Below are 16,480 nucleotides of genomic sequence, written 5' to 3' on the forward strand. Positions count from 1 at the left end.
TGCTACACACCAGCGGGATGTGCAGCTCAACATCTGAGAGAAAACAACAGCCGTACATTTTGCCGTGTCAGATCGATGAGATTGATAGTAATGTCTCTAGCACATTCGCTTTTATGTGACTGCTGAGAACAGTCAATGGCTCCAACTTGCTCTCAAACTTTCATGTGTTTTAAATCCATTTTGGCAGCAATGTATTTCAGGTAGGAGATCAGGCACAAAACTACTGCCTGATCAACCCAAAATAGGATTACAACAGAAAATATTCACTTGCATTGCTATAAATATTCTAAACTACTTCTTATAGAAAAGGACCTTGTGTATCTGAGCTTATAGTTTTATTTTTCTGACCAATGTGCCTCCATTTCTTACTCACAATCGCCCTTATCAGAGGTTTCCAGCTAGATGGCAAGGTTAACTTTTAGGCTATTCGAGTTTCCTGTTGATATGCATACTATCTCTAATGCATCTTTTCATGCTCTGCCACCTCCTCACCCCATGGCATGATGCTTCTGACTGTCAGTTCTCCAGAAGAGATTCTGATGTGGCAAGTCATGCTCTACAGCTGCCGCTGGGCCCCTGGTGGGAATGAGGTTGGAAAGGGATGTTGATGTGTTAAGAGAGGAAAAACGCTAATGCAACACACCATTTTGCATGAGCAGGTATGTAGTAGGTGGCATCACACACTTTGCAGGTCAGTCTTGGGCACCAAGGAAGGCTCTAAGGTTTTGAATGTAATAAATTATGTTAAAAGGTAACATTAAATGTGTTTTTTTGTTTTTAGATTATTTTTAGGTGCACGTGTGAGGATATGTGTGCATATTTTAGAAGAATGCAGCAATACCTAATCCCAACTAAAACCCCTAACGAAATATAAACGTATGTTCCAAAGAAATCTATGTATTGTCTTTACCGCAGTGCAGATTTGGTAAATCCGCTTTGATCAAAAAACTTGTTTTCTTTGACAGGATTACAACACCAGCCAGGCCTGTCAGTATCTTACCGCTTCCTTTTTGCTTGTTTCCAGGGCTTCATTAAATCTATCTAAAAGAAAAATGTAAGATCTCCATCTTCATTGAGTGCACAAAGGCACTGGTGCCAATCCAGATACAGAAAAACAAGATGCATCATGCTTCATGGAACAATGGGACACTGCAGTGAAATACTGCGAGAAATGTAAAACAAGAACATCTCAAACAGGGGAAGGCCAAGCACAGTTTGGGGACTTTTGATCATTTTGCAAAGGAAATCAGATACCACTCGTTTAAAGACCATTGTTAATGTGGATTCCCCCACCTCCTCTTGCAAAGGGTACTCAAACCGCACCCAATCAGCCACACTGCACCAAACCTTTACCCAATCTTTATTAGAAATTATAACAACTAATGCAGTGCATCCAGACAATTAATCAGCCATTATGCATTTTCAGATGAGGACTGTGAGTATTGTCATGGCAACTTTTTTTATTTTGCTTTCACATTATAATCATAGGATTTTCCCTTCATGAAACATTCCAACACAGTTGTCTAGAAATATTGTTCAATCAGAATACTCAAAATTAAGGAAGATGGCTTCAAATGCCACTCGGTTCAGAAATATATACCAGTTAACATGCTAACAAGTATTGAAATAATTATTACACTGATTGTCATATTGTGTGAATAGTAATGGTATTACACAAAGAAAGAATGGAAGGAAACAAACACGGGTAACCTTTTAAGGAAGAAGATGAACATGATAAAACCTGGTTTCACAGCTAGATAACAAAGTAATGCTGCAGTTATTTCATAGATGCCTTCTTACAGAGCTAAGACGATGGTTGATTTGTAAAATGAATTTGCTTTGTTATGTTTTATTATAAAAATAAGTCACACTGTACCAGTGTAAAGATAGAAGCATGCTCAATAACATATCTTTATTTGGAAAGGTGTTGCTGAAGCCTCCTTTGACCCAGAATATATGAACAGTGTAGAGATATTCCCTTAGTATTAATGCAGAATTTTTAAAATCTAGAGCAGCCTCATAAAATCTAGCGTGCAGTTCTCCTGCCACCAGTGGTCACAAAGTCATTCACTGTCCCCTGCTACTTAGTACTAGACTGTACTGCCAATGGTAGTGAAAAAACCTGAAGCATTAGAACTGCATAAGTACAGTATTTAAACTGTGTCAGACAAATCATTATAATCTGCCTCAAAGGGCTTTACTTCTTTAGTCAAAGAGCTATTGAACATGACTATCATAGTACTGATTTATGGAAATGCATTATATGATATACATACAGTAGGTGTAAAAAAAACCTAAGTATAACATACACATTTAATCAGCAAACACTTCAGTTACTTCTATTTAGGAAAAGTATATTTATTTGTATTTCTTATCATCTTCATTTATGTCACCTGACAAAAAAAACAACACAAAATCAAACCAAACAAACATGTAAATAAGTCATGGGGAGGCTCTAAGAGGGATGCAGCAGGCTATTAAACCAGGCTTAATCAAGATTGCATCTGCCACAGTTAAACAATTGTTGCCTGTGTTTAAAAAAAAAAAGCTAAAGCATGTTGAGAACATATGCAGGCAGCAAAGCAACATCTTTCAACAAAAGGTTTTTATTATGTCAGATTGTTTAATTTGATTTGCTTCTGCAAGGGAATCGATATCGGTAGCTGGAGTAAAGAACATAAAAGCTTTTTTCCCCCATTGCAAAACTTATGTAAGGAACAGAGAGCAGGTATGTTTTCCTAAGGTTGACCAAAGGTTAAAATACGAATATAAGCTCCAGGGGATCAAATTCTAAAGATACAAGGGACATTTATCTATTATCACTTTATTTTTAAAGATGTACCAAGGAAACGTACCAATCGGTAGGCTTCGGCAGGCCAATTTGTTTTAATAAATGGGTGAACTGCTAAACCCAAGAATGTTTGACAACCTCTCTACCTCCTGAGCTACAGTCAACCCCACACGATATGATATGATCACCTTAATCCAAAGATGCTTTAATCTCCAAACACTTACCTGACATACTTCAGAAGCAAAACCAATTTTGTGATTAAATTAGAGCCACATTTGGGGAGGTGATCATTCATCACAACAGAAACCACTGGATACATGTAATGTTTTTCTAATGTTCTTCACCTGCACAAGCATTTGAATCTGAGCCAACTCATCGAACTGACAGCTTTTGACATTATTACAACAGAAGCTCAAAGGTAGTTTGCTTCTAAAATAATGACATTAAACAAAACAGAAGAAGTTTTTATACTGTACTTTTTAATCGAGATCGTTATGCAAAGTTCGGCACTTCTTCTGGTTAGGCCTCCTATGAGGGAAATATAAAAAAGAATCTATGACTAGACACTACACTGCAGCTACCTTGTTTGTTAGTGTCTCTTTCCTTGAGAAAAGAGTGTACGGCTTCCTGAACTGACACACACACACACACACACACACACACACCGAATACAATCAATAGAGACGTGGCAATTTGGTGTTTTGTCAGACTGAAGCAGGAACATTCTGGCACGACTTCACCTACTGTCAAGATGCATTGATGTGGAAAAGCACACTTAAAAGATCAGACACATCTAGCAATGCTTATTATTAGACCCAGGCTAATATGTTGGTCTAATAATAAACATGTTCAATAATCTGCAGGTGTTGCTTAAAGTTTTATCCTTTAAAATGTCTCAATAAACTAAGGAGTAAAGCTACTTTCACCGATTAACAGTAACTATCAATTGCCAATCAAGAAATAAGAGAAAAGGGTGTCTATGTTCACGTTGTTAACAATTTTTCCAAACGTTAGTAATTTGCATATGGTAGGCTATTAATAGCCGAGCATGCAATCACAATATGGAGTGGTGGCAATTTGAGAAATCCAACGCCTTGGGAGACAGTCACTGCAACAGGATGTTGGTATAAAAATTAAAAGGGTTTACATCTTGTATATTTAATGTGCCTTTGTCATCAACGTAACTGTAGAAACATAAGTCAGTGGTTCTGCCTTCTCTCCTGTACTCAAATACAGCTGTGTGTAAGGGGAGAATCAACAATATGCATTATATTATTCAAATTCAATGCTGTAGCAACTTTCGACACCTACCACTATATACTTTTCAACTTATACTTAAAACTTTGTCTAAATTTCCTACTCCCTAATTTCACCCCATTGCATTTTAGTGTAGTGTTTCCCAAACACTACAGTGCAGGTGTTTTTTATGCTGCATTTATATATATATATATATATATATATATATATATATATATATATATATATATATATATATAATATTTATTAAAAAGGATTAACAATTAAGGAAAAGGGAGAAAAATACCTCTTAGCTTCAGGGCTTAGAGCTCCTGCTTTTAAGTCAGGGTAATATAAATACATTTGAAGTTTCTCCAAGTAATTGCCATAAAGTTTGAAACTTACAAATGTTTTGAAGTGCATTTTTTTTTAATAAAAGAAAGATTTACATTGTTCACAGGGAAAATTTTTTTTGAAATGCGGATTAGGGCATCTTTATGTATTTACAAGGTATGCAATGTATGGGAAATGAAGGGAATAGGGTGGAAATAACAGTCAACAAAAGTCCTGTAGCAGATTTGAACCACGAAGGTTGAGATTGCATGTTCAGTTGATATCGTCCCCTAGCTGACCAGGACACCCAGAAGGGACGCTTGTGAACAACCATAACGCCTAAAATGGCTTATTTTGCTCATCTATAACTGCATTACAAATGTTATCTCAGTTGCTGAAGTATAGGCATTTATTCTCAACCATGACAAAGTATTGATTAAAGTGAGGCAGAGAGATGTAAGCAGAGCAACCACAGTTCCAAAACAAATACTCTCATATTGCTTCTATTCGCCACTGGATTCCCTTTGCTGTTTAAAAAAAAAAGTAATAAATCTTCAATCTACTCGATCAGGTAAATTTCAAGTTTAGGTGGCAATGTATCAGACCTGAAAAGACGGTACTTCTTTATAGACCGAGAAATTCAATTCACATTCAGATATTCCACAAGGAAAAAGTCCAAGGTAGAAAAGACAGGATATGAAACTCCAAAATTCTGATAATGCACCAGCTGCAAGATAGTAAAGTGCGTCTTTTCAGTAGAAGCAAAAAACACAGTAAGTCATCCATTTTATTTTTTGGCTACAACTTTCAAGCAAAACAAATCACTAGATATTGCAGTAAAACCACCACCACACGGAGCTTTGTTGATGCCTTTTCTTTGTGGCCATTATTTAGTTGCTTTATTTGCCATTTTATTCCAATATATTATTATTTCTCATGTATGTCACCAGGTTGACAGAAATTAAGATGGCATCTACATTCTTAACCCTGCCAGCCAAGAAGATTGGTCAATACCAGCATGAGATCATTTTAGAAAGGCTTAAAAAAAAAGTTAAAAATGAATAGATACACATGGGCTATAATTTGAAGTTCTGGAAGCAAACTCACAATTTCTCAGTGGCTACATAAAGATTATACATGATTCAGCATGCTGCTTTCAGACGTATGAGCAACTTGGTGGATCCATCAACCTAGGATCTGTGCCATTTCTGTCCTCCATGTATCAACTTGAGGAATTATCTTTCTTCAGATTGTCACTGTCGAGCCAAAGACATCTAGCATAAAAGTTATTACCGTTTGAAAACAGATCTGAAGCATTTTTCAGGCGTACAAATGTGTTACCATAGATTTATGTATGCTTGTCCCCATCTGTTAATTTGACCTAAATAAGTCATCGCTTTGTAAAATGCTACATGCTTATGAACTGGTTAAAAAAACCTTCTGGGTGCAACAGTTTACAGTTCAAATAACACACATGTATCAAAAGACCAAAGGCAGTGTATGTATTGGAACAACCTACAGTATATAGAGTTTCTGTAATCTCCAGCGAGACTAAACACAGAGTTACGCGTTACAGAAAACTGGTGGAATGTTTTTATAAAAATTGTTTGGGTGCATGAAGTGAGCAATGTGTGAGATTATCGGACCCGAACATATTGTTATGGTTTTCCATCAGTAGGAGGAATTCTTTTTTTATGGAGTTTAAAAAAAAATAAAAATTTACATAGTATAACATAACATAATATCCGTAAAAAATGTGTTTTTATGTATGTTTAATGGATCTATTAACTCTATTGTGTTGTGTGTACTCTATGATGCAGAAATGAATCATCATCTGTATGTATTATGAATGCATTGATATTAATGTTTACTCAAATGTCACTTTATTAGGGACAACTGCTTAAACTAAGTCAATGTAATCCAACGTACTCTCAATAAATCCTCACTTCACAAAGGTGGCAAAGTTCCGATTGTTCAAAATAGTATTAGAGTGAAAGGGTGGAAGATACTGCTTTTCAACTGTGCCATCCAGAAATGGGTTCTGTGCTTAGCATATTGCTTACATATCTGCCTCCCAGCTCTCTCAACATCGGCCATTGACAAACTCATATCGATTGACAACTACTTTCCAGTCTAAAAACTCTCAAAGCAGAATGAGACCTTTTCTCTCTTCAGATTTGTCTGCTTTAAATGCTCAGATCATGTAAAGGACCTTTAGTAGCCTACTTCAAGCAAGTAGCCATTGATCAATAAAGTAAAGGTGTGCCAAAGTCAGATGGCTGGTAGAATGTATATACAAACAAATAGCATACAATCAATAATACTTGTAGGATCTACATTGAGGAAAACCCCCTTTCCAGTCACCCACCACTGCAAGTATAATCAAATTCTCTGGGAAATCTGCCTGCCTTTGATTAGTTATAATGGCTCTTAAAAGGAAACAACCTGCTAATGTCGTTAATAAAAACGGTATGAACGTATTTTAAATTGTGTAAAAACTGAGAAAAAAGTAACAAGAGACCCACAGTAAGTGTCTATCGTGCTTGACTGCTTTCCATTCCACTGAGCAGTAGTTAGCATGGAACTAGGAGCTGATCCTAACATGTTAGGCACAACACCAGGGGTCTGTATAAGAGCATTGGCTTTCATGACGTTGAATTTGTGTGTGTTGGTGCCTACATTTTAGGGCCGTTTTGTAACAGTATCTGTGTACAGCAGTGTATGGGAAAACAAAATTGCATTAACAAATCTATAATTAATAATATAAAACGATTCTACAAAAATGGTCCTACAAGCTACTGATATGTTTGAAGAATCAGAGATCCTACTACTACAAGAATATTACTACCACAGAATGACTGAAGTACTGCTGACCCAAATAACTTAGATTAAAAACAGTAACACGTAGGGGCCTCAATTGTCTTTTTTTTTAACAATGCTGAGATGACAAAGCAATTTTTTATTCTGTTCTGACTTCAGGAAACTCAAACGGATGTGAAAATAATAGTGTTTCCTGGTGGCCTATTTTAAAAAGGCAACCACAGCTTCACCTGCCATTAATGCATCTGCGGGTGCACTTGTATATAACGACTGAATCTGACATAATGCTAGACTGCCAGAAGCTATCACAACCATGTCACTGTATCCTTCAATACCCTCTCTTCATCGTAAAGTATGTATTGATGAAAAAGGAGGAAGGACAAATGAGTCAAGTTACCACCTCCACTTCCCTAACTCAAAAGGAAATATTTTCACAATGTTTCACAAGCTTCTCTCTTATGCAGGTAACGTCTAGGAATCCTTGACCTGTGTCTATTCTTAGCCCTAAGAATATTCATAGACAATACAGGGTTACCAGAATCTTTAACAAGTCATGCATGAAGCCCTGCTGTATTCCCTGGGGAACACATTTATTCATGCTAATAGAGACAAAGAAGGTTTACTTACCATATTGGAACAGAGGCAAGGAACATGTCTGCTTTACACCAGGAGAGCAGATAGGTGCCTACAGAAATTCAGTCTGAAACATGAAAAGGAAAGACTTATGTAAAGACACATAGTATGCTGACATATTATTCCATATGACAGACACATCAGAGGCATTTCAAATGTCAGTATGCAGGAAGCTTGTGTTGACAACTAAATGTACTTTGTATCACACTGGATAAGAACATCAGGTGGATGCTGAAAGTCTGCTATGTAAAGTCTGAAATCTACATTATGTAAATCCTAGACATTATAAACACCGAACAGCAAGAGGCACCTGGATGTAGTTGGGATATACAGTATTATGGCAGCAAGTGCACATTCTGTCTCTGAGGTTGATGTGTTTAGGGCAGAAAACAACAGGCATAACTAAGGATTTGTTTGATTCTGTGATGTCTACAGCAGCTCCAGAATTGCAGCTCTTTCGGAATTTTCTTGGTCTGCTGTGGTTAGGACCTACCAAAAGTGGTCCAAGTAAGAAAAAGATAATGTTCAATGATAGTGAAGGCTACTCTTTGTAGTCCGATCTATTAAAAGTGCTACTCTGGTGTGCTGGTCTGATGTCATCTTACCTGGAGAAGAGATGGCACCAGGATTCACTATTAAATATTATATTTTTATTCTATAATATACAGACACACACACACATCATGGTCAAGAGCTGAGAATAGGGAGCTATTGGAATGCTACTATACAAGTAACCAAGCTGTATGCCAGGAGTGAACGAGACATCAACTCACTACTGCATAACACCAGGATATACACCCAGGACATTGGAATGTCATTCTGACTGGATAAGTGTGTTGGATGGTAACAAGGAGAGGAAAGGTAGTCAGAACTGAGAGGATTGTACTACCAGAAGACAAGATAGCAGATGTAAAGAATAGCTACAATACCTTGGGATCCTACAGGCAAATGGTAACCATGACAAGGTCCCAAGGAAATCAGCTGAATGGGAAGAACAAAGTTGGGGCGATTAAAACCTACGCCCTGACATCAAGACAAGGAAGCTCGTTACAATGCATGGAGGGTTTCACCCCAAATCCCCCCCAAGTCCCAAGATTCCTGGGACTGTGCACTAAGCGTCAGGAAGAAAACTGAAGATAAGTGAGCGTCAGGGCCACTATCCAGGATGAAACAAGCAAGATGCATGAATCCATCAGAAGGATGGCCGGATCTATGAAAATCACTACTACCACCTACTACTGCCAAAATGCAAAGACCCTGTATATTACTAATATAATACCGTTCTAATATTAATATTAATACTCCAATCACTTTCAAACCCACCAGCCCTGCGTGGGATTGGTACTGCTTTCAGTGAATGACACTTACAGTCAGCCAGTTACCAATGAGCTAAATTCTCTCCACATTTCTCCTCCACATCTGGAACCATCAATCCACTTTACAACAAAACCATATGTCCTTACTGTGTTTTTTTTAATGTGACTTTACTCCTTTACTATTGTTTTTTTTTTTTAAACACATTGTGTTACGCGTGTCTGTCAGGCATTTTACAAACACCAAAAGCACTTGTTGTCATTGCATCTGTATTGCTTTGCCAGTTGTTTTTCCTTTAGGTAGTCAAGAAGCAGTACTCTTGCTTCTTCAGCTGTCAAGCAGTCGCACCAAACGAAATGTGGCTCTGTACAGCAGCATTTAAAACTTTCCTTATCTTCAGTATTTAAACTTAAACATTTCACAGGGTATATTAATGTTTTTATCAGTAAAAATGCTTTTTTATATAAATCTAACAATGATGTGGCTGATGGTTTGTATGCTTTTTTGCTTGGTACTTAACATTCACATTCTAAATTAAACGTGTGTTTTCTTCGCTATAACACGTCTATTATATTTGATGAAATTGTGTTTGGAGTGAAGAGAAAAATAACAAGTACAGATAAACCTCAATCTGCCATTCACTGCATCTGACAGCAATGTTATAAAATAATGAGAGTCACTGGCATGATTTATCTTGAAAGGTATGAGCCAGCAGAAATGAGGATGGCAGGAAAAGTCAAACAGACACTGAAATTTGTGTTTGTTTTTTAAAAGCCTTAGTGACTGCATCAACCATTAGCTGTAGTCTGTACATTCTTAAACATCTAAACTCAGTCAAAACTGTCAATTTAAATCACATCAATTATTCAGGTAAAAAAAAAGAAAGAAAAAACAGAAGCTGCCACCTTTTTTTCTGGATCTGTTGAATCACTGTGGCTCTTTCACAAAGGGAAAAGAATAATAGTGTCCTGGGAAGGGATTTGGGCGGAGCAGGGGTGAGAGAGCGAGGAGATGGAGAAGAGAGGGATGAGATACCACTAGGATGAAATCTCGAGTCTGCCAAGGTCAGCAGAGCCCTCGCTATGAAATGTAATGCTGCCAAATGCACACAGAGAAACACAAACATGCACACACATACACAGTTAAACACTGCAAGCGCAACACACTGCCCTTATTAACTTTTTCCTGAAGACAAGCTGCTGAGAACTGCTAAATTACCACTGGGGGTCACATGATGGATTGTGTGTGCCGATACATCTATGCACACAAGCACACACACACACACACACACACACACACACACAGTCTCTCACTCTCCCTGTTGCGTCATTATATTAACTGCTGATCACCTTTCCCATTAATGCAATGAGAAGTCCTCTTGGTGAACATCAGGATGACAATCTTAGTGCAAGCTGGCAAGTGTTATGGAAGCTGCTAACACATGCAACTTGCAAATATTTTGATTTTCTTAATACACTCCAGAAATCTATTCCTTTGTTCAACTACCTCCTGTTGCATTAATACTGTGCTGTGTATGAGAACTAGGTTTGTTGTGCTTGGAAAATTACTGCTGTGTTGTTTATTTCACACGTGTCAGTGTTGTGGACTAAAAAGCTACAGCTCTGCCTGTAACAAAAGCTTTAAAAACTACACAACAGATTTTGAAACCACTTCTATACAAATAACCAGATTTTCATTTCTAGATAAACGTATCAATAATGCTTAACACGATCTAATGCTACACTGGCATGTTTCCATTACTTTTGGCAACCAAATATGTTAAGTAAAATCACACTTTCCATTGCGTGTCTGAGGACATTATATTCTATTCCACCCACTTGCAAATGCCACCTATTTTTGTGAAATCACTTTTATCTTTTTTACTGTCACTGATCAAAGGCTAAATGATGAAGGTTGTGCTTGCTGGATTTACTCAGCATTTCACAAAATTGTGAAATGACAGTAGGGAAAATTTACAGTAATTTGCATCTGCCTCCCCCTTCACACAATAAAAAAAAAAAAAAGAAATATTAGCTGTAGCTCAGAATGTAGTGAAATCTAGCACAGTTGCAGCACACAGTGTGCTAAAAATCTCAATAACAGAGAAAGCTAAACGCTGGAACATACGTGGATTAACTTATGGGTGGGCCATTGTGACAAAAGGTGTTAACACCAATTCACAACATGTAGTTTATATTGGATTTTCCAAACTACATGGCTGAATTATAACTTGACCTTCTTATGCTGCTACTTCCCTTCTTTTAGAAAGGCAGCAAACGGTATGACAGAATGTACAATCAAGACCCTCGTGCTATTCAGCGATGCCATATTTGGAGTAGTTCTCTTAAAGGACATTTTGTGTTTTCAAACCACACTTTATTTAAGACTCAATCAAAGACATATAACTTCATTGTATTTGTATGAACTATGAGCAAACAACAAAGTTGTTTCTATTTGGCTGCATGTTTAACTTTTCTTAAAACATGCATGTATATTCGTAATACCCAAACTAGTAAAAAAACTCAAAGGCCTTCATTAAAGTGCTTTCTGTGATTGGGCATGTTTTGCATCAATATGGACAGGGAGTCAGTCAGTCAGTCTTACTTTGCTTTCCAGGACCTTAGAGATATGAAAGCTACTACAAACAAAATTACATTTATGAATGTACATTTCCTGTCCCCTGATTGCATTCATCATCATCATTTTTCAGGGCTTCCCTGAAGGCAGCAATTGCTAAATAACTGATGGCCCTGAAAGCCATTTGGCTCTGTAAAGGGAGAGCCGCAACTCTCTTAGGAAACAAAAAGCAGCAGCGGCTTTGAAAGTAGTGAAAGCAGGAAGCCTTCATTAGACTTGGCATTGTGTTCCGTCATGCCAAATATTTGCTGCTGAGACAATGCAATACAGTTCCATTACATTGCTCTCATACAGACACATCAAAAGGCCCAGTTTGTCTCGGTTTACCAAGACAATGAAAAGGTGGAGTTATAGTTGAGGGCAATTTCAAAGACACTCCTAATAGTTTCATCATGAACATGTAAAGAGAGCAAATAAGGAAACACTACAGTATGTACCTCCAAGTAGGCAAGTCTGTGTGGATTTCTAACCAAAAATAGAAATAATTTTATGAAAATATTAAATATTTCAATTATTTGCAAACACAAGCTCTTTTACAAAGATAGAAACCAAAGAACACCAATATGTTGTGGCAAGCCCATGAATAGCACATGACTGAATTGTGAAACCATTTATTTTTTACATCCAGATTTCAGCACTTCTAGTATTTTCAAATATTATCAATCTGTTCCAAACAGGAAATGAAATTTAAAAAAAATAAAACAACTGGGTACAAGTTGGTCTTCTGTTAGTAATCAATCACATAGATACAAGCTGTGCTTCTTCATGCTGTGGCTCTTAATTTGCAAAAGTTGGCAACAACTTGAACTCGTGTTCAGAAATGTAGACTCAAATACTTGAGATCATTGCAACATAATAATAATAATAATAGTATCCTTTACCAAGCACTAATAAAAAAAAAAAGTCCTTAATTTGTGTAAATGAGATGACAACCTTGGAATATCATGCCGTTAGGATTACAGCACCGATTGCAGTCATGGTGATTGTGATATATCGACCACCGGGCCAGCTGGGGAACTTCTGCTATGAACTGGACATGTTGCTGTCCCACTTCCCAGAAGATGGCACTCCTCTCATCGTCATGGGAGACCTGAACATTCACCCACAGAAACCAAAGGCGGCTGATGTGTTTGCTCTTGTAAACACATTTGACCTGAGTCTGGTCTCCACTCCTCCAACCCACAAAGCTGGCAACAACCTCGACCTCATCCTCACCCGGAACTGCACCACAGACAACATCTTGGTCACTCCTCTGCATGTATCGGATCATTTCTTCATTCAACTCACAGTCCTTATCCCGAGACCTTCGCAATCTCCTCCTACACTTGTAACATTCCGGCGCAACCTCAGGTCTCTCAACCCGGATCGATTCTCCTCGCTGGTCTCCGCAACTCTGCCCCCAACACAGGACCTCTCCATCTGCGATGCAGATGCAGCCACAGACAGTCTTTGCAATACACTTTCATCATGTCTGGATTGTCTCTGTCCTATGTCTTCGAGACCCGCCCGTCTCTCACCTTCTAATCCGTGGCTCACTGATGGGATCCGTAAACAACGCACCACGCTCAGGAGTGCTGAGAGGAAGTGGCGCAAATCCAAGACTCCATCTGCCCTTGCTGAGTATCAGAATCTCCTTGGACCTTTTTCTCACAGTGTCACCAGGGCAAAGATCAACTACTACCAGGAGAAGCTCAGCAACACCACGGACACCAGAAAGCTGTTCTCCACTTTTAAATCACTCATCTACCCACCTTCACCACCGCCATCTACCTCTCTCATTGCTGACAACTTTGCCAACTTTTTTACCAACAAGGTGGCAGCTATCAGCTCACAGTTCTCTCCTCCAGATGATGACATCCATCTAACATCTTCCAACACTGCACTGCTCTCATCATTTGCAATTCTGACTGAGGATGACGTATCCACCCTCCTCCTCTCTAATCAAAACTTGGGCATCTCTGGATCAGCTCTAGACTGGCTTTGTTCTTACCTATCAGGACGAAGCTTCAAGGTATCTTGGAGGGGGCATCTTTCTAACTCTCATAGCCTCTCTACCGGTGTGCCGCAGGGCTCAGTTCTTGGTCCTCTCCTCTTTTCTATCTATACTTCATCCCTAGGTGCCATCATTCACTCACATGGTCTTTCCTATCACTGCTACGCTGATGACACACAGCTCTTCCTGTCCTTTCCACCGGACGACTCCACTGTCTCATCGCGTATTTTTGCCTGTCTCTCAGACATCTCAGCCTGGATGAGTGAGAGACACCTTCAACTCAACCTCTCTAAGACTGAAGTCCTTGTCTTCCCAGCCAGACCTTTGATGCAACACAACATCAGCATCAACATTGGATCTACAGTGATTGTCCCCACTAATTCGGCCAAAAATCTGGGGGTCATCATCGACGACCAACTGAGCTTTAAGGACCACATCTCCTCAGTCTCTAGGGCTTGCAGATTTGCTCTTTACAACATCAGGAAGATCAGACCCTACATCACGGAATATACAACCCAACTCATTGTACAGGCGCTGGTCACATCCCGTCTTGATTACTGCAACGCGTTGTTGATGGGGTTACCGATATCCACAATCAAACCCTTGCAGATGATCCAAAATGCGGCAGCTCGCCTAATTTTTAATCAGCCAAACAAGACCCATGTCACACCACTTTTCAGATCTCTACACTGGCTTCCTGTTGCTGCTCGCATCAGGTTCAAAGCTCTGTCTCTTGCTTACAGGGTTGTTAACTCGACAGCTCCCGCTTACCTCAACTCACTCATTCAAGTCTACAATCCTTCTCGCCCGCTGCGGTCTGCCAAAGAACGACGTCTGGTGGTCCCAGCACCGCATAGAAGACACCAAGCAAAACTGTTCAGTGCAATGATCCCACGATGGTGGAACGAGCTACCAAACGCTGCACGCTCAGCTGATTCTCTCCCAATATTCAAAAAACTGCTGAAAACTGAACTCTTCCGCATCTTCCTATGCACTTAAATCTTTAATATAAAAAAAAAAAAACTCTGCTCTCTTGCACTTGTATCTCGTGAACTGTGAACACTTTTCTGATAGGACCTTGCTTTGATGTTTTCTCCTTGACTTAGATTTTTGCTTGCCTTTTACCTCACTTGTAAGTCGCTTTGGATAAAAGCGTCTGCTAAATGACTAAATGTAAATGTAAATGAAATGTAAATGATTGAGATAATAGTTGTTAAATAAAATAACTGGAGCAGGTTTACAAACTGTCACATTTCCCACTGGGACCTTTGCAGTGTACTTTTGGGAGATGGAATCAGTATGTAGGCCACAGAACAAAGGCTTTACACAACCCAGAGAACACAGGATTCAGACAGATTATTTTTTAAATGCTATAGTAGATGCTGGAGAGATCTATACACTGCTGAAGGAAAATGGTTGTATCCAGTATAATCTTTCTCATACATCCTAGCACACAGGAGGTCAAGAAGGGTTTCAGTCAGGTCTGGATCAGTGTGTCATATAAGGAAATTAGGGGGAAAAAAATGCAACAATCATTAATGTGCATTACAAAGGTGCAGTTTCTGTGAAGAATACAACAGCACCAGAGACATTTCAGTTAACAAAACAACATTTTGGAAACTGCTGACATTTATGAAGACAAAACACCAAAAGAGAAAACACAACTACATTTCAAACACACAATGTCCTTTCAGAAAATAAATTTATCTGAACAATTTTGAAAAAGACAGGGACAACAAAGTTTGCTCCAAATTGAACAGAAGCAGTCATTAGTTTATGTAGTTTGTAGCGAGCAGCGTTGTGCCTACCTTTACCTAATCTGAAAGATTGGTGTTTGGGGACATTTTGGTTCTTCTCTTCTGTTCTTGTGTTTTCTGTTGTTGTATTTTTTGAAATGCGTGTCATGTTTAAATTTGTTTTTGTTGAGTTTCCATCTACAGTATGGGCTACTGTGTCAAGCCAGACAGATACGATTGGAGAAAATGTGTAATAAAGGCTAATGGAAAAGCATTCCCTCAGAAATACACAATTCTGTATTTCTGCATTACAGCTCAAAGGAAAATTTATGACTCTTACTGTAATACTGTTTACACAACTAACAAGTATTGGTTTTAGTACTTCAGGGGTTGTATCCATGATTGAAATTCTGGTGGCCAGAGAGACAAACAGTGGAGAACAGTGTAATGTTTGCATTTGAAATCAATTTCTTCTAGCCCCTGAAATGAATGCATGGTAAATGATGCTCATTTAGACTATGTGTTAGGGGAGATAATGCCTGCATTAAAACAGCAATACTGCCATTGTAATATTAATGAACAACACAGCAGAGGGTATAATCATAATATTCATATGTACACTGTAAATTATTGTATTTCCCAATTTGCTTTTATGAAGGTTTTCATTTTAATAATTTGTAGGAATTTATTTTCTTATAGAAAAGAAAATGGAGACAATACTATATTTGAAATTATCACATTATTAATATATTAACATTTCTTTTATATTAGTATATTTAAGTATATTTTTTGTACATAATTTATAGAGTATAGATAGATTTACATTATAGACAGATAAACTGATACACGGAAATGTTTAGGTCAAACCATAGAAAACAATATTTGGGAAAAACAAATTTTAAAAAAATTTAAAAATATATTCATAAATGTCCACATTATTCCATAAATCAACACTTTTGAAGCACTGTTTAAAGTAAACCAGAATAA

At 38.1% G+C, this 16,480-nt stretch overlaps 1 protein-coding gene across 3 annotated transcripts in view; it reads right to left on the reverse strand.

Annotated features, from left to right (window-relative positions):
- The window catches only part of lingo2 (leucine rich repeat and Ig domain containing 2), a 197,884-nt gene that overhangs the window by 151,734 nt on the left and 29,670 nt on the right, over positions 1–16,480 (reverse strand). For 2 of the 3 annotated variants that reach the window (XM_067519408.1, XM_067519409.1), the window contains exon 2: positions 7,808–7,880. The exons of the other annotated variant lie outside the window; for it this stretch is intronic. The gene's annotated coding sequence lies outside the window, so the exon portion shown is untranslated. The remainder of the gene's footprint in view (positions 1–7,807; positions 7,881–16,480) is intronic. 3 annotated transcript variants of the gene reach the window in all.

Source organism: Channa argus, chromosome 10 (assembly GCF_033026475.1).
Source record: "Channa argus isolate prfri chromosome 10, Channa argus male v1.0, whole genome shotgun sequence".
Taxonomy (NCBI): Eukaryota; Metazoa; Chordata; class Actinopteri; order Anabantiformes; family Channidae; genus Channa; species Channa argus.